The following is a 24337-nucleotide window of genomic DNA, read 5'->3' as shown; positions in this document are numbered from 1 at the left end:
AACTGTGGCTGCATCTGGCACTGGCTGCAGGATGCTCGTCCCTCCCGGTGGCATGCAGCTCCCAGGGCTGTGTGGTGAGGGCTGGCTGGGCGCCCCCACCCCGGGGTCAGCTCGCTCCCTCTGGGAGTTGGCTGGCTGGAGCAGGGCCCCAGACCTCTGCCTGATGCTTCTCTTCCTGACCTGGTCCCTCCAGGGATTGTAGGCAGGGCCTTTGCACTTGCTTTCTCCTCTGGGTCTCCTTTCCCTTAGCAAGCTCCTATCCACCCTTCTGGGAAGCTTGGCCGTCTTCTCATCTGTGAAGCCTCTCTAGTTCTAGCCACCCTGCTCCAGGCTCCCGTGATCTCAGTCCTATCTACCATCGCTGCACTGGTCCATCCAGGTGGTCATCATTCCAGTCCGTACTTGTCCCTCCGGTGGCCTTATGAGTGCCTCGGGAGCAGGAGCGCACCAGGCTCATTTCCCTCTGGCTGCTCCAATCCCGGGGTTAGTCCAGAGGCATTTGGCAACCTGATGTGCACACCCCAGGATGGACTCCTCAGAGGGAGTAAGGCAAGAGGGACATGGGGGGCTCAGTCAAAGACCTCACACTTCTCACCCACCAGATGCCCTCAGAAAGAGCCACAGAGGGGAAACTGAGGCTCAGAGAGGTAACCTGCCATGGTCACACCAGGCAAAGTCTGTGGATCTCAGCACGTCTCACATCTCCTGTGACTCCACTTGCCAGCACCAAGCTGTGGACAAAGTACTCACACTTTGCCAAGGCTGTCAACCCCCTCCACACACACACATGCCTGCATGCATGCAGTTGATGTGAGCACTCGGGCGTGCAAGTGTGTGCACAGAGGTGTGCTCATGCACTCCGATGACCTTCCAGCTTCCCTGGGCGACCTCCATTGTCTGCCCACATCTGGCCAAGTATGCCTGTCACGGCAGTACTGGAGGAGGTGGAGCGTTTCCAGGTCAGACCAGGCCAGGGGCAGGCACACAGGTGGGGCAGGCACACAGGTGGGGCAGGCACACAGACCGGCAGGTGCACCGGGAGTGCAGGTACACAGTCAGGAAGGTCTCTGGCATTGAGAGCAACTTGTGTCACAATCTCTTTCCAGATCCTCTTGAGTGTGGGGTGTAACTGACCTCGTCCTCCAGACCCCAGCAGAGGGTCCGGTGGAGATGACACTCTGGCTTCAGGCCCTCCATCACCAGCTGGACATGAGTGACACAGGTAGAGTCTCAGAGAGCTCCCTGGTTTTGATGCCCTCTGGGGCTTGGATTCTTTCTCTCTGCCCATTGAAGAATTAAAGGACAGGAAAATGTTTGAAGCAGTCAGAAGAGATGTATTTGAAAGTGAAAAAGACAATGAAAAGAACCCCTATACGATCCCAGTGTTGCCGGGGCCCCGAGCTCCTGATATAACCAGCTCTGATTGGTTGAGGGGTGGACACACGCTGCACAGGGTGCTATCATTGGTTCCTCAGTCTCCACACGCAAGTACAAAGAGGCTCCTGATTGGATGGAGGCTAGAGATGGGACACAGCTGGGACACAGCCAGAAAGGGCCCACTGAGTCATATCCCCATCCCACACTCAACCAAGGTACAGCTACTCCCGACTGCCATCTTCTACCGACCCACAAGGCCTAACATCCCCTCAGTTTCAGGTACTTACAAGGTCTGACCAGGTCTCACTCTGAGCTCTACTCTGGCTCACAACATGAGCCCTAACCTTGGTCACACACTGAGTCCTGATCCCTCTCACACACACTGAACCCTGACCCTGCTCACACACTGAGCCCTGATCCCTCTCACACACACTGAGTCCTGACCCTGCTCATATACTGAGTCCAATCCTGCTCACACACTGAGCCCTGATCCCTCTCACACACACTGAACCCTGACCCTGTTCACACACTGAGCCCAATCCTGCTCACACACTGAGCCCTGATCCCTCTCACACACTGAGCCCTGACCCTGCTCACACACTGAGCCCTGATCCCTCTCACACACTGAACCCTGACCCTGCTCACACACTGAGCCCTGATCTCTCTCACACACACTGAGTCCTGACCCTGCTCATACACTGAGTCCTGACCCTGCTCACACACTGAGCCCTGATCACTCTCACACACACTGAGTCCTGACCCTGCTCACACACTGAGCACTGACCCTGCTCACACTATGAGTCCTGACCATGTTCACACACTGAGCCCTGTTCCTGCTCACATACTGAGTCCTCATCCCTCTCACACACTGAGTCCTGACCCTCCTCACACACTGAGTCCTGACCCTGCTCACACACTGAGCCCTGACCCTGCTCACACTCTGAGTCCTGACCATGTTCACACTCTGAGCCCTGACCCTGCTCACACACTGAGCCCTGATCCTGCTCACACACTGAGCCCTGACCCTGCTCACACTCTGAGTCCTGACCATGTACACACTCTGAGCCCTGTTCCTGCTCACACACTGAGCCCTGATCCCTCTCACACACTGAGTCCTGACCATGTTCACACTCTGAGCCCTGTTCCTGCTCACATACTGAGTCCTGATCCCTCTCACACACTGAGTCCTGACCCTCCTCACACACTGAGTCCTGACCCTGCTCACACACTGAGCCCTGACCCTGCTAACACTCTGAGTCCTGACCATGTTCACACTCTGAGCCCTGACCCTGCTCACACACTGAGCCCTGACCCTGCTAACACTCTGAGTCCTGACCATGTTCACACTCTGAGCCCTGACCCTGCTCACACACTGAGTCCTGACCCTGCTCACACACTGAGCCCTGACCCTGCTCACACTCTGAGTCCTGACCATGTTCACACTCTGAGCCCTGTTCCTGCTCACATACTGAGTCCTGATCCCTCTCACACTCTGAGTCCTGACCCTCCTCACACACTGAGTCCTGACCCTGCTCACACACTGAACTCTGACCCTGCTCACACACTGAGCCCTGACCCTGCTCACACACTGAGCCCTGACCCTGCTCACACACTGAGCCCTGATCCTGCTCACACACTGAGCCCTGTTCCTGCTCACATACTGAGCCCTGACCCTGCTCACACACTGAGCCCTGACCCTGCTCACACACTGAGCCCTGACCCTGCTCATACACTGAGTCCTGACCCTGCTCACACACTGAGCCCTGATCCTGCTCACACACTGAGCCCTGTTCGTGCTCACATACTGAGCCCTGACCCTGCTCACACACTGAGCCCTGACCCTGCTCACACTCTGAGCCCTGACCCTGCTCACACACTGAGCCCTGTTCCTGCTCACATACTGAGCCCTGACCCTGCTCACACTCTGAGCCCTGACCCTGCTCACACACTGAGCCCTGACCCTGCTCACACACTGAGCCCTGTTCCTGCTCACACAGAGTCCTGATCCTGCTCACACACTGAGCCCTGACCCTGCTCACACACTGAGCCCTGACCCTCCTCACACACTGAGCCCTGTTCCTGCTCACATACTGAGCCCTGATCCTGCTCACACACTGAGCCCTGACCCTGCTCACACACTGAGCCCTGACCCTGCTCACACACTGAGCCTTTACTCTGCTGACTCTGCTCACACACTGAACCCTGATCCTGCTCACACACTGAGCCCTGACCCTGCTCACATACTGAGCCCTGATCCTGCTCACACACTGAGCCCTGACCCTGCTCACACAGTGAACCCTGACCCTGCTCACACACTGAGCCCTGATCCTACTCACACACTGAGTCCTGTTCCTGCTCACATACTGAGCCCTGACCCTGCTCACATACTGAGCCCTGATCCCTCTCACACACTGAGTCCTGACCATGTTCACACACTGAGCCCTGTTCCTGCTCACATACTGAGCCCTGTTCCTGCTCACATACTGAGTCCTGACCCTACTCACACATTGAGCCCTGATCCCTCTCACACACTGAGCCCTGACCCTGCTCACACTCTGAGTCCTGACCCTCCTCACACAGAGTCCTGACCCTGCTCATACACTGAGTCCTGACCCTCCTCACACACTGAGTCCTGACCCTGCTCACACACTGAGCCCTGACCCTGCTCACACTCTGAGTCCTGACCATGTTCACACTCTGAGCCCTGTTCCTGCTCACATACTGAGTCCTGATCCCTCTCACACACTGAGTCCTGACCCTCCTCACACACTGAGTCCTGACCCTGCTCACACACTGAGCCCTGACCCTGCTCACACTCTGAGTCCTGACCATGTTCACACTCTGAGCCCTGACCCTGCTCACACACTGAGCCCTGATCCTGCTCACACACTGAGCCCTGTTCCTGCTCACATACTGAGCCCTGATCCTGCTCACACTCTGAGCCCTGACCCTGCTCACACACTGAGCCCTGTTCCTGCTCACACAGAGTCCTGATCCTGCTCACACACTGAGCCCTGACCCTGCTCACACACTGAGCCCTGACCCTGCTCACACTCTGAGTCCTGACCATGTACACACTCTGAGCCCTGTTCCTGCTCACATACTGAGTCCTGATCCCTCTCACACTCTGAGTCCTGACCCTCCTCACACACTGAGTCCTGACCCTGCTCACACACTGAACTCTGACCCTGCTCACACACTGAGCCCTGACCCTGCTCACACTCTGAGTCCTGACCATGTTCACACTCTGAGCCCTGTTCCTGCTCACATACTGAGTCCTGATCCCTCTCACACTCTGAGTCCTGACCCTCCTCATACACTGAGTCCTGACCCTGCTCACACACTGAACTCTGACCCTGCTCACACACTGAGCCCTGACCCTGCTCACACACTGAGCCCTGTTCCTGCTCACACAGAGTCCTGATCCTGCCCACACACTGAGCCCTGACCCTGCTCACACACTGAGCCCTGACCCTGCTCACACATTGAGCCCTGTTCCTGCTCACATACTGAGCCCTGACCCTGCTCACACACTGAACTCTGACCCTGCTCACACACTGAGCTCTGACCCTGCTCACATACTGAGCCCTGACCCTGCTCACACACTGAGTCCTGATCCTGCTCACACACTGAGCCCTGTTCCTGCTCACATACTGAGCCCTGACCCTGCTCACACACTGAGCCCTGACCCTGCTCACACACTGAGCCCTGTTCCTGCTCACACAGAGTCCTGATCCTGCTCACACACTGAGCCCTGACCCTGCTCACACACTGAGCCCTGACCCTCCTCACACACTGAGCCCTGTTCCTGCTCACATACTGAGCCCTGACCCTGCTCACACACTGAACTCTGACCCTGCTCACACACTGAGCCCTGACCCTGCTCACACACTGAGCCCTGACCCTGCTCACACACTGAGTCCTGATCCTGCTCACACACTGAGCCCTGTTCCTGCTCACATACTGAGCCCTGATCCTGCTCACACACTGAGCCCTGACCCTGCTCACACACTGAGCCCTGTTCCTGCTCACACAGAGTCCTGATCCTGCTCACACACTGAGCCCTGACCCTGCTCACACACTGAGCCCTGACCCTCCTCACACACTGAGCCCTGTTCCTGCTCACATACTGAGCCCTGATCCTGCTCACACTCTGAGCCCTGACCCTGCTCACACACTGAGCCCTGACCCTGCTCACACACTGAGCCTTTACTCTGCTGACTCTGCTCACACACTGAACCCTGATCCTGCTCACACACTGAGCCCTGACCCTGCTCACATACTGAGCCCTGATCCTGCTCACACATTGAGCCCTGACCCTGCTCACACAGTGAACCCTGACCCTGCTCACACACTGAGCCCTGATCCTGCTCACACACTGAGCCCTGATCCTACTCACACACTGAGTCCTGTTCCTGCTCACATACTGAGCCCTGACCCTGCTCACATACTGAGCCCTGATCCCTCTCACACACTGAGTCCTGACCATGTTCACACACTGAGCCCTGTTCCTGCTCACATACTGAGTCCTGTTCCTGCTCACATACTGAGTCCTGACCCTACTCACACACTGAGCCCTGATCCCTCTCACACACTGAGTCCTGACCCTGCTCACACACTGAGCCCTGACCCTGCTCACACACTGAACCCTGACCCTGCTCATACACTGAACCCTGACCCTGCTCACACACTGAGCCCTGACCCTGCTCACACTCTGAGTCCTGACCATGTTCACACACTGAGCCCTGTTCCTGCTCACATACTGAGCCCTGTTCCTGTTCACATACTGAGTCCTGATCCCTCTCACACACTGAGCCTTGACTCTGGTCATATATTTGTAATACTTGTTTATTTGTCTATTTGTGAGTCCTGGGGCTAGAACTCAGGGCCTAGGTATTGTCCCTGAGCTCTTTTGCTCAAAACTCGCACTCTACCACTTTGAACCACAACTCTACTCGTTTTTTTCGAGTGGTTCATTAGAAATAAAGGAGTCTCATGGGGATTTTTCTATCCAGGCTACTTTCCAACCACGATCCTCAGATTTCAGCTCCTGAATAGCGAGGTTAGAGGTATGAGCTGCCAGCACCGGACTCCATCGCTCTGCTTACTGCTCACTTCCTCTGATCCTTTGACACATCGGCCAGGAGTGCTGAAACCCCCATGCTGAGTGGTTGGATGAATTAACAACACTGTCTGGTCAGTGCAGCAGCAAGACAAGCAGCCCCTCTGAAGGGGGGTGGAATTGGGGCCATGCCCTCACTCCTCTCACTCTGCCTGTGGGGCAGGAGAGGGCAGTCATGGGAGACTTCATAGAGGTAGCCAGGTGCAAGCAGAGTGGGTGGCACAGAGCATGGTCCATGTGGACAGCTGTGGGCCCTCTGAGGAGCACTGGGGGGTGAGCGGGTCAGGCCGGAGGTGGTCATAGCTCACAGGGGGCCCAGACCACATCTGCAGCCCTCCCTGCCACCAGAGCCCAGGACACGACAGTGCACCTGGCAGTCTGCCCTGGGCTGCTTCTACTTCAATCCTGACCCTCCATCCAACATCTGGAGGACCCTGCAAGCCAGAGTCACAGATACAGTTATGCAAGTTGTAGACAACCATGAAATCCATCTGACCTCACTGGCCCAGGCTGGGCACAAGGCTACACCTGGCTTCAACTTCTCCCCACAGCACAAAGTTCTGAAAACACAGGGGTGAAGATCAACAGAGTTTATTTCCTGCATGAGTAAACAGTGGGTCCTGGCCACTCTCTGAAGGGCAACTGACCACTATGCAGGGAGGGACCTTGATATCAAGTGGGGATACCAACTGAAGGCACATATGGGGATCAGGCACAGGGACACACACACATTGTGGCCTGGTAGTAGCCTGTGGGCCAGACCAGCTATGTGCTCCATCCATGCTCAAGGTCCAGGATGGGGCATAGGGCTGTGATTAAGAAATGCAAAAACCCATGGGCCAGGAGTTTGGCCTAGTGGTAGAGTGCTTGCCTAGCTTGCATTAAGACCAGCATTTGATTCCTCTGTACTATATACATAGAAAAGTGGAAGTGGTGCTGTGGTTCAAGTAGTAGAGCTCTAGCCTTGAGAAAGTCCAAGTGCTCAGGCCCTGAGCTCAAGCCCAGGATTGGAAAAAAAAGAAAGATAGAAAGAAATAAAGAAGGAAAGAAAGAAAGAAAGAAAGAAAGAAAGAAAGAAAGAAAGAAAGAAAGAAGACCCATCCTAGCTCTGGTGGCTCATGCCTGTAATCCTAGCTACTAGCTACTCGGGAGGGTGAGATGTGAGGATCATGGTTCAAAGCCAGCCTGGGCAGGAAATCCTTGGAGACTCTTATCTCTAATTAATCTTCAAAAATCTAGAAGTGATGACGGTAGCTGGTGGTTCATGCCTGTAATCCTAGCTACTCAGGAAGTTGAGATCTGAAGATCACAGTTCAAAGCCAGCCCAGGCACAAAAAGTCTATAAGACTTATCTCCAATTAACCATCAGAAAACCAAAAGTGGTGCTGTGGCTCAAGTGGTAAAAAGATAGCCTTGAGCTGAAGAGCTCAGGGACAGCACCCAGGCCCAGAATTCAAAACCCATGACTGACAGAAAAATAAAATAAAATCCAGAAGTGGAGCTGTGATTCAAGTGACAGAGCATTAGCCTTGGTCACAAAATCTCAGGGACAGCACTCATGCCCTGAGTTCAAGTCCCAGTACAGGACAGACAGGAGGAGAGAGGCAGGTAATCCATCTGAGCTAGGAGGAGGTGTGCATGAGTCTCTTCTGGGGTCCAAGCCAGGCCCTCCAGGCCAAGGGGCCTCGCCTGCTTAGAGAAATAGCCTCTAAATCAGAGATGGTGGGTTCCGGAGCTAAGTGGGCTTAGACCCAGCGTGTGGCACCGGCCCCATGCCAGTCCCCCCAAAATCTACTCCTTGCTAGCAGCCATTGGAAACACTAGAGCAGTGAAAACACTACTTATTGTCAAAATAGATAAACACCTCCAGGCTGTCAGCTCTTCCCTTCCCTCCAATACTTGGGGTGGAATCGGAGGCTTCCGGCACACAGCTCCTTCCAGGCATCGGGACACAGTCCAGGGCAGCACTGAGACCCTTCACTCCGCCTCCACCACCCGGCTAGCTCATCTCCCTCTGGACCTGTGTGTTCGTTTCCTGGGGTCAGATGCCGCTACTGAGTCAGACAGCAGGGTTGGGGGCAGCGAGCCGTTTACCTGACCTCTGAGGCTGCTTCCTTGTCTGTGAATGGGCCATTCAGAGGACTGGTTGCTTACAAACACAAGATGCCCAGAAAAACGAGCCCTTCTGACCATGTCGCAGGAGAGTCACACATCCCAGGGTGACTGTCACAGGAGCAGGTGGTTATGCCTAATGGGGAGGAGGGGTCCCAGCCAGTGAAGTCACCAGGAGGGGGCAGGGGAAGTGCCCAGTCATACCCAGACTCCCGTCAAGGCTCCTGACCAGGTCAGTGGGTGGCTTCTCCATTCTCATGGGGATTCACACTTGCCTGCACCTTCTTTCCCAGTCTCCTGCGTGGTCCTGGCCTCACCCTCTCCCTACTAAGCACGGCGAAGGGTGGCATGGTGTCGAGTGGCATGGCATGCCACTGGGCTCTGCCTTCCCTGCCCGGGGCTAGGGCTCTACCCCTGGAGCCACAGCTGCACTTCCAGCTTTTTGGTAATTTATTGGCCATAGGAGTCTCACCGACTTTCTTGCCCAGGCTGACTTCAAACCGCAGTCCTGAGTAGCGGGGATCCCAGTCCCGAGCCACTGCTGCCTGGACACCCAGGGCATTTTTACAGAGGAGCAGCTGGTGACCCTGTGTTTGGCTGTGTTCCTCGCTCATCTCCATTGCCACACGCTGGGCCAGGGAGTGGGCTTGGCCAGGGCAGGAGGTGGCCTGTGTGTGTCTATCATGGCAGACTCCTTGGTATGGCCCCAGCCTGGGTGCTGTGGGCTCCCCAGGGGCCTGAGAGTAGGGTTCTGGATCTCCCGCCCCAGCCGGCCCCGGGCTCCAGCAGCAGCAGGGGGTGCACTGGCTGGCTGGCTGGCTGCCCGGCTGGGTGTGAAGTGCTTCCCGAGGGAGGCGGCCCAGCCAGGCGGCTGCCCGTGCTGGAGGCCGGCGGAGAAGAGGCCTTCCTTCCGGCTCCTCCGCCAGGGTCGGAGGGTCAGGTCTCAGGTCACCCTCCAGATGAGACCGGAAGTCCATTCGTCTGCAGTGTCACTGGGAGGACGAGGATAGTGGTGTGGTAAGCTGGAGACAAGGACTGTGTGGATGACACCTATATACTGGGGCTGGGCGAGTCTCCTGCTCTGTACCCAGGCCTTGTACACCACCCCCACAAAAGTGTCCTGCTAGGGCCAGCCCAAAAGCCGTACCTCAGCTCTGGACCAGCCACTGAGCCACTGACAGGTTGAACTATGAACCTAATTTCTAGATCCCAGTACTAAAAGAAAAGACAAAATAGCTCATGAATGACTTCATCTAGTCTTGGATGCTGAAACAACATTTTTGATATAATGCATTAAAAATATATTATTAAGCCAGGGGCTGGTGGCTCATGCCGATGACCCTAGCTACTCAGGAGCTTGAGATCTGAGGATGATGGTTCGAAGCCAGTCCAGGCACTAATGTCTATGAGACTTTTATCTCCAATTAACTACAGAAAAAGTCAGAAGTGCCGATGTGGGTCAAGTGGTAGAGCACTAGCCTTGAGCAAAAGGAGCTTAGGGACAGAACACAGGCCCAGAGTTCATGGCCTAGACCAGGAAAAAAAAATTAAGATAGACAATTAAAATCATTGTATAATGCCAGCCTAACAAGTTGTAAGATCCTGAGTTCAAACCCCAGTACTATATATATATATTATATATATTATATATTAATATATATATGTGATTGAAATTAAATTCTTAAATTCAACACTGATCTGTCCTTCCTTCTCCCCCGCCCTGACTAGTTCTGGGGCTTGAACCCAGGGCCTGGACCTTGTCCCTGAGTATCTTTTTCTCAAGATTTACCCTCACTGCTAACATGACCACAGCTCTACTTCTAGCTTCTTGGTGGGTAATTGGAACTAGAGTCTCAAGGACTTTCTTGCTTGAGTTGGTTTCACATCATGGGTCCTCGTATCTCAGCCTCCTCAGCTAGGAGTCTAGGTGTAAGTCTCCAGAGCCTGCCTAGGCTCTCTTGACTCCCTGACATTTCTCTGGCACCCCATCTTCATTGATCCCCTCCTCTATCCCGCCCATGTGGTCCCATAAGGTGCCAGGTTCAGGATGTTGGGTAAGTTATCTCTGAGCGTCACGCTGTGATATACTGGTCTGTGAGAACGGGAGGGAGCCTAGCAGGATAGGCAACAGTGCAGCTTGACAAGGCTACCACCCTGTTCCTTCAGGCCAGGCTAAGTGTGGGTTCATGTCTACAACCCCAGCAGTAGGGGGGTAGAAGCAGGAGGCTAGCCTAGGTTATATAGCAAGATCCCCTCAAACACAAAAACAGCTTGACTATAGTAAAGCAGCATCAGTCCTCTAAAAGAACAAAACAGACTATATGTGCACACACATTTCTGCTTTTTCTATGTTCCAAGTCTGAGGCTTGAACTCAGGACCTGGACACTCTCCCTGAGTTTCTTTTTGTTAAAGGCTAGCACTCCACCACTTGAACCACAGTACCACTCTGGCTTTTTCTGTTTGTGTGGTACTAAGGAATTGAACCTAGGGCTTTATGCATGCTAGGCAAGCACTCTACCACTAAGCCACATTCCTGGCCTTTAATTTTTTTCTTTTTACAATAAAATGCTAAGGCCTTTAGGCAGGCGGAGCATTGGCATATTCATTTACAAAAATACTTTTGTAAATACTTTGTTTGCAGAAAGTCTCTGAAACAGGCCAAAGCAGTTTTTAAGTCTGAGCCTTGGGGGAAGCAAGGGGCCTGTAACCTAGCATATTGCTCCAGAGGATTCTAGAAACTAATGTCTCTGTGTTTATATGCATTTACTATAAAAATCAGTGCTTGGAATGGGATCAGGGGAGCTAGTGCAACAGCAAAGAAAGAAAAATGTTACAGAGTTTAATTTATAGTTTCTGAAAAAGTCATCTCAAGTCACTGATTTGCTTTCATTTGGTACTTTTTTCTTTTTTTTTTTTGCCAGTCCTGGGCTTGAACTCAGGGCCTGAGCACTGTCCTTAGGCTTTCTAAAGGCTAGAGGTCTACCACTTGAGCCACAGCACCACTTCTGGTTTTTTCTATGTATGTGGTACTAAGGACTCAAACCCAGTTCTTCGTGCATACGAGGCAAGCACTCTACCACTAGGCCAAACTCCTGGCCCACATTTGGTACATTTTTATACCAGTGAATGTTGTAAAATTATTTTGTGATTAACAAATAGTATCGGTGGCTTATACCTATAAACCCAGCTACTCAAGAGGCTGAGATCAGGAAGATCCCAGTTCAAAACCAGCCTTAGGCAGAAAAATTTACTACACTTCATTTCCAAAATAACCAGCAAAAACTCAGGCTGGAAGCATGGTTCAAGTAGTACACCATCAGAGCAAGCAAGTTGAGCAAGTGTGAGGTCCTCAATTCAAACTCTGGTATCCTTCCCTCAAAAAAAAAAAAAAAAGGCAGGGGGTGGGGAGGTGCTCAGGCCTGGTGCTGTGGCTCACGCCTGTAATCCAAACTACTCAAGAGGCTGAGATCTGAGGATCAAGGGTCAAAGCCAGCCTAGGCACAAAAGGACCTGAGACACTTATCTCCAATTAACCTCTAGAAAATGGGAAATGGAGCTTGGCTCAAGGAGGGGTAGTCTTGAGCTGAAGAGCTCAGGGACAATACCCAGGCCCAGGGACAGGGTGGTAGCTTTGAGCTGCAGAGCTCAGGGACAGCACTTGGGCTGAGTTCAAGCCCCATGACCCACCAAGAAAAAGGGCTCAGGCTGAGAGTGTGGCCTAATGGTAGAGCGCTTGCCTAGCATGCACAAAGACCGGGGTTCAATTCCTCAGTACCACATACCTAGGAAAAGCTGGAAGTGGTGCTGCAGCTCAGGTGGAAGAGCTCTAGCCTTGAGAAAGCCCAAGAACAGTGCTCAGGCCCTGAGTTCAAAACCAGGACTGGCAAAAAAAAAAAAGTGGGATGGGGAGCTTTGATCAGAGCTCAGCATGGTAGGTGCTTGGGCACCTCGGGTTAGAGGGGTAAATTTGGGAAAGGCACCTACTCAGCTGGTATAGAGCTGGTGAATTGAAGAAGTGTTTCCCGGTCAGAGAGCAAAGATAGTGAAGCAGAACCTGCTGCCTCCCTCCTGAGCACGAGAGCCCTCTTTACCAGCCACACTCCACATCTCTCCAGCTGCTTCGTTACACACAGAACAGTGATCAAGAATTGTTTCCTCATTTTAAGTCATTTTTAAAAATTCAGGTCTGTGGAAATGATGTGTAATTCAGCCTTCAGTGTCCGTAAGTCAAGTTTCATGAACTCTCTACCACCCCCATTTGGTTCTATGACTTCCAGGCTGCATTCAGAGTGAGGGTATTGCTACATCCCCTGAACTTTTCCCGAAAGTTCTCCTCCTGCCTCGGGTGACCCTCACAGTTCCTGTGCAGGTGGTCTTGGTTGAATAAAGGAGGCCTAGAAGTTGAAGACATCCCACTCCCGGGGTGAGGGCAGTTGTTTTGGTCTGGGGGAGGCTGCCACATGGTTGCTGATGTCAGTGCAGTCACAGGCCTTTGTTTTTGTTTTTTATTTTGTCAGTGATGGGACTTGAACCCAGAGCTTTGGCTCTGTCCCTGAGGTTTGTGCTCGAGGCTAGCGCTTTGAGTCACAGCTCCACTTCTGGTTTTCTGGTGGTTAATTGGAGATAAGTGTCTCACAGGCTTTCCTGCCCAGTCTGGCTTGGAATCCTCAGATGCTAGCCTTCGGAGTAGCTGGGATTATAGGCATGAGCCACCAGCACTGCTTTCCACGCGTCCTTCCTGGAGGCTCACATCTGCCAGGCTGCTCCTGTGGGCATTCCCCTGAGTACTGGGAATGGTCTGCATCAGGGACTCAGGTCTGGTTCCCCTGGGGGAGGCCATGTTGCAGACTCTTCTCTGGGTCTCCGGAATCACACTGCCATCTTTCTGTCTGTGTGCATCCTTCCCCTTTTAATGAGGATACCAGACAACTGGGATCAGGGCCCACCCCTAGCCACCTCTGAAAGTCAGCCTGACATCCCGGGGGCTAGGATTTCCACAGGTGCAGGGGGTGACTCAATTCCACAAAAAGGGGTGCTTATCACCCCGTCTTACAGAATAAGTACCTAAGCTCAGTAGACTAGGGAGTGGCCCCGGTCACCTGGGGAGAGGACAGCCCCAGGCTGCTGGGGTGAATCAAGTTCGCCAGGGTGGTTGTCAAAGCCAAATTTCAAAACCCTGGGCTCTTGCGACAACCTCCTCATCCTTTTCCTCCTCTGCTAATTGATCGTGGGCGCCCACTGGGTATCGACATCTCTTCTTCAGGCCCCACCCGGCCTGGAGCCCAGGGCTGGGACTCGGTTTTTCTCAGCAGCTCAACCAAACAGGTGACCCAGGCAGACAGCTCCACCTCAGTTTACGCATCTGTAAAATGGATATGGGAAGGATCAAGTGCCCAAAAAGTGCCTGCTACAGTGACAAAGAAGGTGGCAGTGATAAGCCCTGGAAGGAGCTCTATGGGGTGGACATGGGGTGGGCTGCCAGAACCCCTAGGTCATCACTGCTCTGCTGAGCCCCCCCATTTTGGAAAGGGCTTCATCAATACTTAGAAAAATAAATCCCAACTCACTCTGCTAGAGAGAAAGCAGCAGTGCTGGAGAGGGGACTGCACAGCAGGGCCAGGCACAGCAGGGCTGGAAGGTGGTTCAGATGGCCCAGGCATGACTTGAGACTGCCACTTTGTCCTGGTGCCCCCCCCCCACCCCCAGGTCCCGCTCCAGAGTCATTCCCCTGGGAAGGGGAAGCACATGGAAGCACATGCAGCCAGGCTGACTCAGCATCTGAGTTTTGGGCTGATTTTCTTCCTGCTCTGGAATCAGGCTGGTGGCAGCAGAGGAAACCTTCACCAAGGGGCCCTCTTTTAGTTCCCTTTGGAGGCACCTGCAGGCTCTCTGCATTGCTTCTCCCTGGGGTCTGAGCAGACCTCCAGACCTCTACTACTTCATTTATTTCCTCATTTCGGAGGCAGGGTCTGTGTAGCACAAGCTGGCCTCAAACTCTGTCCTCCCATCCCAGTCTCCCCACGCCTGGGACTCCAGGTATGTTTCACCATGGCACATGCTGTCCCTTCTTCAGAGATGCTTTGCTATTTCCAACAGGCTCCACAGGAGTCTCCCCCTCCTCTGGGTTCAGACACCACCTGAGGCCTGCATGGAGTTGGCTTGGGAAAGTTTCAGCCTCGCCTGGCTTCTGCACACACCCCAGACAACTACATGGTTTACCTGCCCCATTTCACAGATGAGGAAACTGAGTGACGGGTCACTCTTAGAGCTAGCCAGGTCCACCACCGATCGATAAGGTCCCCTTCACATGAGCCAGAGCCAGCTGTGGCAGACAGCACGGGCCCTGGGCACTCTGCCAGTCTCAGGGTGCGTGGGGCTTCAGACCAGGCTGCCTGCCCTTCCCTGTGAGTCTCCTTCTGCTCTCCAAGGCCTGCTATGTGGACACGGGGCCCCTCAAGTTCCAAGGAGTGCGGAATCCAGCCCAAGCCACTGTGCCTACCCAGGGTGCCATGCTGCATGGCTTGCTCAGAGCACTTCAAATTTTTTGTCAATTTCAGAGCATCTGAGAAACTTCCAGAAATATCCGTGTCTCAGGGGTATGTAGCCTGGGGATGAGGAATTTGCCTCCCCTTTGGATTGAACGGCATCCCATAGTACAGAAGAGGAGACTGAGGCTGAGCCACCTTCTCCCTCACTGCTGACGGAACATGGAGGGGCACAGGATCCATGAAGGGACATCAAGAACCAGGCAGAGACCTCATTCACCAGGTCTCAGAACCATCACCAGCTCTGGAGCCCACAAGGGTCCTGGGGCCACTTGAACCAAGAAAGGGAGAGCCCCTCCCCCAGCCTGCCGAGCTTGAGGCCCGACAGGCCCTAGGTTCAAGTGGATGGCCCCGGACCCACCAACTGGCAGGCTGCTGACAAATCCCCAGGGAGAATGGAAGAGATGACCTCTGCTTTTGTGGAGTCTGTAAAACTGTAACAATCCATGCCAAGGCCACATTCCATACACTTAGGGAAACTGAGGCATGAGGAAAGGAAGTAGGTAGTTGGACCTCATACCTTCCGCAGGGTAGAGTGGCTCTGACTGGTCCTGACGCTCTTTGACCTTCACCACACTGGGACAGGGAGGGAGCCAAGACACTGCCTCTGGGTGAGCCTTGCAGCCACTATTCCCCATGGCCTGCAACCCAGGGAACAGGCGTGTTTCTGCCCTGTGAGTCAGCTGCTTCCGAGGCCGACCTTGGCTTCCATGAGGGGGATTTAGCCAGGGCCTGCTGCAGCAGCTGTGGAAACCGAGGCTGGACTCTCCCAGCTCACCTGCCTTAGAACCGGCTCACACTCCCAGCTGGATGACCTGAGGCTCCACCTGCAGGAGACAGACCCGGCTCTAGAACTCAGAGCGCTACAGAGACCAGTGAGGGCCTGCGCTCAGCTCTGCAGCCTGTCCCTGCTCCGACACTATGGTGGGAAGGGCGTAGCCAGGGGCTCCCCCCAAGTGTGGGGTGCCGGCAGGGACAAACCAACCTAGCAGGTTGAGCAAGAACTGGGTGGGCCTCATTCCATCGACACCCCGCCCCTGAGCAAGGAGGCCAACCTTATTCTTGGCCTTGAGGACAGCCTGGGGCAATGAACAGGAGACCAGTTGCTCTGGCTGCACTTCACCCCTGAACTTGGAGCTGCTGCAGGCAAGAGAGAGAGAGAGAGAGAGAGAGAGAGAGAGAGAGAGAGAGAGAGAGAGAGAGAGAGAGAGAGAGAGCGAGCGAGAGCGCGCGTGTGTGTGTGTGTGTGTGTGTGTGTGTGTGATGTGTGCACATACACGCATGTCCAGTAAGTGATCAGTCAGGGCCACCACGGACATTTCAGGCTGGAAGTGGCCTCTGAGAATGGCAGGGGCAGGCTGGGGTGAGGAAGCCAGACAGCAGTGCCGGTGCAGGTCCAGGCAGACTGTGGGGCCGGGGCCTGGGTGGAAGGATGCTGCTGCAGAACCTGCTAACCCCAACATGTAGTCACCCTGGAGTTCAGATGCGGTGCTTAGTGCTTAGGGACTCTGTTCTTGTCTGCTTATTTGGAGACCAAGTCTCCTATGCAACCCCAGTGGGCTTTCAACTCAAAATCTCCTGCCACAGCCTTGCAGGTACGGAGCTCACCAGTGGGTCACCACGGAAGTTTAGCTTCGTCTTGAACAGCCCTAATGGGGCCCGAGCTCCCATCCAACAGTCCAGTTCTGGGGCCAGCAGCCTGGGCTCTAGCTCTACCTCTGCCAGTTGGCTGGGTAACCTAGGATGTGACACCTGATGCTCTGGTCTCCTTCCTCCTTTGAGCAAAGGGACTGATGGGAGCCCCTGGCCCAATGGAAAGGGCTCTTGGGGATTTTTAAACTGCCATAGCAGTACAGTCCCAGCCATGCCCCACCACCCACCCACATGCCAGCCACCCTGCAGGCCTCTTCCCTGAGCTCACCTGCCTCCCAGGTAGTCCCAGTACGCTCAGTCTTCCCTGCTTTTGGGCCTGAGCCCTTTGTCCCCTAGTCCCCAGCTCTCTAGACAGCCCCTACCCCACCCTGACCACTACAGCTTCAGGGATGTTGGGTAGGACACTAGAGGTGAGGGGTAGTGGAGGCGTCTGGGATAGTGGGACCACAAATAGAGCCAAGGACCAAGTCCCCTGGTCCCTGACCCAGGGGCAGAAGAGCCAGAGGGCTTCCAGCAGAGGTAGGATGTGGCCTGCTGTATTTGAAAAAGAAAATTCTGGAAGTTCTGTGATGGTGAGCTTGAGGAGGAGGAGGAGAACCAGGCCAGATGTCAGGACTGAAGCCTGAGGTAGCTGGGCAGCCAAGGCCAGATGTCCAAAGCCAGTCAATTCTGCCCTTCTGGCAGTCGCCCACCAGACTCCATCCCCACTTGGAGCTAAAGACCCAGAGCCAGGCCTCGAGGCTGCAGGAACTGGCAGTGCACTCAGGAGACAGTCATGGGTGGAAAGCAGGCCTCAGTGCAGTCACTCTGCATGCCCCTGTTGGCCTTTTTCCTCCCAGGGCACTCCCAGCCCTCACCGGCTTTGCTGCTCTGGCCTCCCCCACCCTCCGTGCCTCCACCCCCTTCCTACCAGCCATATTTGTCTCCCTCACGCACTCTCATTCCTTCCCATTGTCTTCTGATGCTGTTCCACCCAAGGTGGGCAGCCTTTGGGCCAGGGAGTGCCCACCAACTGCTAAGGCAATCCCGGCCAGCGGGTGGGAGGTGTGGCCAGGGCCATCTCAAGCCCCAGGAAAGCAGGCCTCCCAAGCCTGTGAGGCTGGCCAAAGCCCACTGGTGCCAGGTACTACTAGCCCATGCCTAGAATCCTAGCTACTCAGAAGGCTGATGTCTGTGGAATGAGGTTCAAAGCCAGCCTGGGCAGGAAAGCACTAGATACCCTTATCTCCAATTATCTACCAAAAGGCTGGAAATGGAAGTATAGCTCATGTGGTGGAGGCACCAACCAGCCTTGAGAGAGTGAAGAGACAGAGCCCAGGCCCTGAATTCAAGCCTCATTATCAGCACCAAGAAAACAAAAGCAAGGGGCTGGGAGTTTGGCTTAGCAGTAAAGCGCTTGCCTAGTATGCAGAAAGACCTGGGTTCGATTCCTCAGTACCACATACATAGAAAACGGCAAAAGTGGTGTTGTGGTTCAAATGGCTCTAGCCTTGAGAAAGCCCAAGGACAGTGCTCAGGCCCTGAGTTCAAGCCCCAGGACTGGCAAAAACAAACAATAACCACAAAAACAAACCAACCAACCAACATAAAAATCCTCAGGCACCTAGAACAGTGCCTGGCTGAGAGGAAATGGTTCTTCAATAAAGTGAAAAGGTCAAGGGGGCCGAGCACGGAAGAGGCTAAGGCAGGAGGACCACGTGTTCCACGCCAGCCTGGCCCCAGAGTAAGAGTGTATCTCCAAAACAAAGCCAAACAAAACAAAGCTGGAGAGGGCTGGCAAAAGATGCCACCTTAGGGCCGTGACCTGGCTTCACGCTGTGCCCCACCATCAGTCAAGTCCTACCATCCCCTCACACTAGCCCTAACTGCGTGAGTCCAGTTTCCACCCGGAGCTGTGGACCACGTCACACAGTCACAGGCTGACTTCTAACCCTGCTCAGTCCTAAGGCAGACACAGCCCTGAGCTCACTCCCACGCTGCACCCTGAGTCTGCCCCTGCCCACCCCCACCACCCCCGCCACCACACACAAAGCCCTGAGCATACTCACACAGTTAGCCATCAGTATGAACACACACAGAGACACACACACACACACACCCAATATCACTGGTCCTGATTACCCTGGCCTTGCTCATGCGCTGAGAGAGCCTTGATTCTGGTCATACTCTGAGCTCTGACCCTGGTCACACACTGGGCCCTGAACTTGGTTACATACTCAGCCACGAGTCTACTCACTCAGTAGGCTCTGTTCTTGATCGCACACAGGAACAGCAATTCTTGGACCTCATTCACTGAGGCCTGTCTGTGCTCACATGAAGTCCTAAGTCTGGTTATACACTGAGTACAAACTGAGTCTAGATTCAGGTCACGTTCTGAGTGACCTGGTCCCGGTGATACATTGAATCCTGTACACATCCCCGAGCCTGTCATACACTCAGCTCTAACCCTGTATCACACACTGAATTCTTGGCAAGCTCACACCCTGAGTCCTCAGCCTGGCCTCAGCCTGAACCCTGATCCTAGACACACACTGAGCCCTGGTCCTAAGCATACATACCCTGAGCCCTGAGCCTGGACTCACATAGATATACACTGAGCTGTGGTCCACTTTACATACTAAGCCCTAGTCCTGGACACATTCTGAGCCCTGGTCAAACACTCTGCCCTGGCTCTGATCACACACAAAGCCTTGACCCTAGTTCAGGACAGAGCCTGACCTGGACGGCCCTTGAACCCAGCCTTCACCCCACACAAAACCCTGCTTCTTGCTCTTGTTCTGAGACCTAACCCTAGTTACCCATTAAGCCCTGATCCTTCTCTGAACTTGACACTGTCTCCCCTTTTGCAGACAGAGCCCTGCCCCTGCTCTCTCCTGGAAACCTGCCCTTGTTTACTCACTTGTCATCCCTCTGCTGCCTGCTCCGCCTGTCTTTCACAGGCAGTCTAGAGAAAGGACTCGGCTCTGCCCAAGCCAGAGGTGGGCCAGGGAGCGGCTTCCAGGGCACAGATGAAGGAGGGCTGAGCCCATCCCTCTGGCTGGCAGCTGGCAGCCTCCACCCTTCCCGGCTGCCACCTCCCTACCTTCCAGCATGCTGCCTAGGGTGGCCTGGGAACCAGGCCCAAGCACTCGGAGCTCCTTGTGTAGTCACCATGGAAAACAGGCTGGCACCACTGCCGGGGAGCGGGGTCAATCCTCTCCACAGCCGCCGTTCTTGGCCCCAGACGTCAGTGCCCACGGCAACTTCCCCTGTTCTGCCTCCGGGCCAGACAGTGTGCAGTCTGCCCCAAGCAGCCACCTGATGGGGATAACTGCTCTGGACCCATTGACTCACGATGCTCCCATTACCTTCAGGTTCAAAGTTCCTTTTTCCCCGTGTGTGTGTGTGTGTGTGTGTGTGTGTGTCTGTGTGTGTGTGTGTGTGCTTGGCTTTTTCTGTTCAGGTTGGTGTTGCACCACTTGAACCACATATCTACTTCAGCTTCTTGCTGAGTGAGAACTAGGATTTCAGGCATGAGCCACCAGAGCCTAGCTTTTTTTTTTTCCTTTTTAAGCTATTGTTTATTTGGCACCTGGGGGGGTACTGTATCCCTGGGGGGGGGGCGGCAGAGGCCTGGCACAGATGGAGCTGGTAGAGGCCCTGCAGAGCCAATGCGGGCTGGCTGGGCCCAGTATTTCCCACGGCTTGCTTCTTACAGTCTGGGCAGCGAGGTTGGCACCCCTTTCACAGGTAAGATAGGGAGGTTCAGGGAAGCTTATGCAAGCTGCCAGGCTGTGGCCTATCAGCCACTTTGGTGTTTACCAAGGATTGGGTCTGGCCCTCTCCATGGCTGCATCTGAGAGCTAGGGCTGCCATCAAGCCAAGCCCAGGGGAGGGGAATCAGAGACAGGTGCCTGTCTGAGGACAGTGGCCCCACAGGGTCACAGGAGAGGGGTGCTCACTGGGGGTGCCCGCCTGGTTGACGCCTGTCTTCACCTGTCATTCTCAGAGTCACCTGCTGTGGGTGACTGGCTTCCTGCCTCCTCTTCAGGTCACTCTGGTCATTTGATTCATGTCTGGACTCCAGGTGTCCAGTTGCACTGAGGTCGCCCTGTCCCCTACCCTGGTATCCAGACAGGTGGTCTGGACACAGAGCTGCAGCCATCCCGCCCCCCACCCCTGCCACGCACAGCTGGGGAGAGCCTTCTAGCACCTAACCTTGGGTAAGGAAAGACACAGGGACTCAGAGCTAGGCAACCTGGGTTCAAATCCAAGCTTGTCCACGTGCCCTCTGTGTGATCCCAGGTCTATTTTGCCTCAGTTTCCCCTTCTGCAGATGGGGCTGACACTGCTTTGTTTGAGACAGGGCCTCACCGTGTATCCCTGGGTGGCCTCCGACTCTGACTCTGCTTCCTGAATGCTGAAGTTAAAGGCGCGAACCACCACACTTGGTTTGGGAGTCTCTGTGGTTAGACAGAGCCCAAGGAACTGTTCCTGTGATCTGACGAGGAGCACTGTGACACAGGAGGAGCTGTAAGGCGGACTTTCGGCTCAAGGTGCTGAGTGCCAAAAGAGCCTTGGGGAAGAGAAAGGATTCCAGAGGCATCCACAGGGGCTCCCTTGTGCAGAGTGCAAACCATGGCCCTAGGATCTCAGCCTCTTGAGTAGCAAGGACTTCCTGTGTGAGCCACAGGCTCCCACTAATTGTTCTTGAGTCAGAGTCTCAATATGCTGCTCAGACCAGCCTGGACCTAGGAATCCTCCTGCCTCCACCTCCTGAGTACTGCCGTGTTTCTCCTGATATACTTCTAATGTCTGCCACCAGTCCCATACAGGGGCTGTCTCCCCACCACCCTTGGTCTTGGCTGGTCCTTTTCCCATATCATCCTGCAGGGCTATGGACACAGATGCTGCCCCTCACAGATGAGGAAACCTGGCATGGCAGATACCTGCACAGGAAGCCATGTGACCCAAGGTGGCCACATGACTCCCTGGACAACTCCACAACCTCAGGCAACCATGTGACCCCCCCACACATGACCTGGGACCGTGAGAAGCCCTATGACCTGGAAGCCAGTAGATCCTAGCACTTCAAGTCCTAACGTGGTTGGTCCCCAAGTGCAAGCTTGCTCTGCAACCCTCACTGCTCTGGACACCTGAGCAGGTAATGTAGCCTGCTGGATCTCAGGTCCCTTTGTGGGCAATTGGCAGTCCTGTCCTTGCTGGAGTTAGTGGATGGGGTGTACCCATTTCTATCACAGGGCATTGCCCCTCTCTGAGCAGGGCTCCCAATAGCTGATTCTCAAGACCCGACAGGGCAGAAGGACAGAGTCCCGGGGGCCGTTTGTTGAGAGCATGAGGGTCATGAGAGGGCATCACAGACACAGGAGGTCTGACAGCAGGAAAGGGCAGGGCTCTAAGGAGTTGCTCAGAAGCTCCCAGCAGTCCATTCATCACACTAACCAGCCCAATGCTGGGGGCTTGCTCTGTAATCCTAGCTACTCAGGAGGCTGAGATCTGAGACTCCAGGTTCAAAGCCAGCCCAGGTGCTAAAGTCTGTGAGACTCTTATCTCCAATTAACCACTAGAAAAGCAGAAGTGGCTCAATGGGGTAGGGTAGTAGCCTTGAGATGAAGAGCTCAGGGACAGGGCCCAGGTCCAGAGTTCAAGCCCCAGGCCCGACCAAAAAAAATAAAATAAGTCCTAGCAGAGGCTGAGATCGGAGGCTCATAGTCATAGTTTGAAGCCAACCTGGGCAGAAAAGTCTGTTGGACACCAGAAAACTAGAAGTAGCGCTGTGGCTCAGAGTGGTAGAGTACTAGCCTTGAGCCAAAGAGCTCAGAGACAGCTACCCAGGCCCTGAGTTCAAGACCCACAACCAACCAAAAAGGAAAAAAAAAATTTTAATTCAGCAGAGGAGGTGGCCACCAAGGAGATGGTGTTGGAACACTGCAACAGCTGGTACCGTCTCCTCCCTCCCCTCTGGAGGGCCACCTGTCCCCACTCCATTTCCTGGGCTGTGGTTGATGGTGGGACTCCCTCCTCCCCCCCCCCCCCGACCGCTCCCAGTTCTGTTTCGTTTTCACAAGGTCTGCAGTAGCCTCAGTCTCCCAAGTGCTGGGATGGCAGGCATGTGTCACTACATTGTGCCCTGTGGGATTATGTTTTTGTTTGTCTCTTATGCCAGTACTAGGGCTTAGACTCCACCGGGGCGCTGTCCCTGAGCTTCTTTAGCTCAACTAGCACTCTACCAATTGAGTCATGGCGCCACTTCCAGCTTTTTGGTTGCTCCTTGAAGACGAGTCTCCAGCTCTTCTTTCTCTCCTCGAAGAGACAGACACCGGGCGGGTTTTCATCTCTGTCTGTGGTAACAGAACATGACAGCAGTCCTGGCGATGTTTGAGGAGATGAGAATGAACATGGGCAAGTTGCTCAAAGGTATTGACAGGTACAATCCCAGGAATCTAGCACCTCAGAGTGCTATGTGGAGATGCAGGCCAGGGAGAATGCTTATGATCTGGAAGCCAACCTGGCTGCCCTGAAGTTGTACCAGTTCAACCCAGCCTCCTTCCAGACCACAGTCACTGCCCAGTCCTGCTGATGGCCCTCACCAGCCCACCCCACGCTGTGCAAGGGCACAGCCTATCTGGCAGATTTTCGTACCTCAGGGACCTGCTAGAGATCAGCCACTTCCAGGCCTTCTGGCAAGCCCTAGACAGGAACCTGGACCTTCTAGAAGGCATAAATGGCTTTGAAGACTCTGTCCAAAAGTGATTTGCCATGTGGTGGGTACCTCGACTGCTGGCTGCTGGCTGGGATGCTTGTAGATCTGACAGACAACCAGCTGAAGGTATGGATGAGCAAGGACGGCTGGAGGGCCGACGACTTGGGACACATCTTCATCTGTAGCCAGGAGGAGAGCATTAAGCCCAAGAACATTGAGGAGAAGACTGACTCTGACAGTGTGTCCAGTATCATGGCCCCACCCCAGTAATTGCAGGTACCCAGGAAAGATTTGTAGATGGAGGAGAAAAAACAAGTCTCCAGTACTCTTCTCCATGAGCTGGCCTTGAACCACCATCCTGAGTGGCTAGGATTACAGTTGTGAGCACTGGTGCAGGCCTCTGTGCAGTTTTGCATCACAGGACAAGCTAAGCCATGTGGGGTTTGGAGACTCATCACCTTCCTCCATCTTCCCACTGGCCAGTCCAGGGTCACTGCTGATCAGGCACTTCCATAGCAGGTCAGTGGCTAGAACACTCCCAGAAGAGAGTGGATTCAGGTTAGCAGGACTTATAGCTCCCTGCGTACCATGGGGTGCGGGGTGTGGGGCGGGGGTTAAGGAGTGAGCCAAGGCTCACCGTTTAGCCACGGGGTCATGTTCCTTTTCCTTCCTAAATCAGGCCACTGTTTGGGACAAGCCAGTTGCCCCTCTGAGCCTCCATTTCTTTGCCTGTGGAATGGGATGATACTGGGACTTCTGGGGCCAATAGAGGCCTATGAGCAGGAGTTGGGCGGACGAGTAGGGTTCCCTTTTCCCCTTTTCTG

The 24337-nt window shown here is 54.4% G+C and overlaps 1 pseudogene; it reads left to right on the top strand.

The window, feature by feature from the left end:
• The first annotated feature begins 23184 nt into the window (after window positions 1-23184).
• On the top strand, window positions 23185-23783 carry LOC150059298 (eukaryotic translation initiation factor 3 subunit K pseudogene; annotated as a pseudogene).
• The last annotated feature ends 554 nt before the right edge of the window (window positions 23784-24337 follow it).

The sequence above is a fragment of the Megascapheus bottae genome, chromosome 9, assembly GCF_031878675.1.
Source record: "Megascapheus bottae isolate mThoBot1 chromosome 9, mThoBot2.hap1, whole genome shotgun sequence".
NCBI lineage: Eukaryota > Metazoa > Chordata > Mammalia > Rodentia > Geomyidae > Megascapheus > Megascapheus bottae.
The sequence above is the reverse complement of the archived record's forward strand: the minus strand, read 5'-3'. Positions and strand labels throughout refer to the sequence as shown.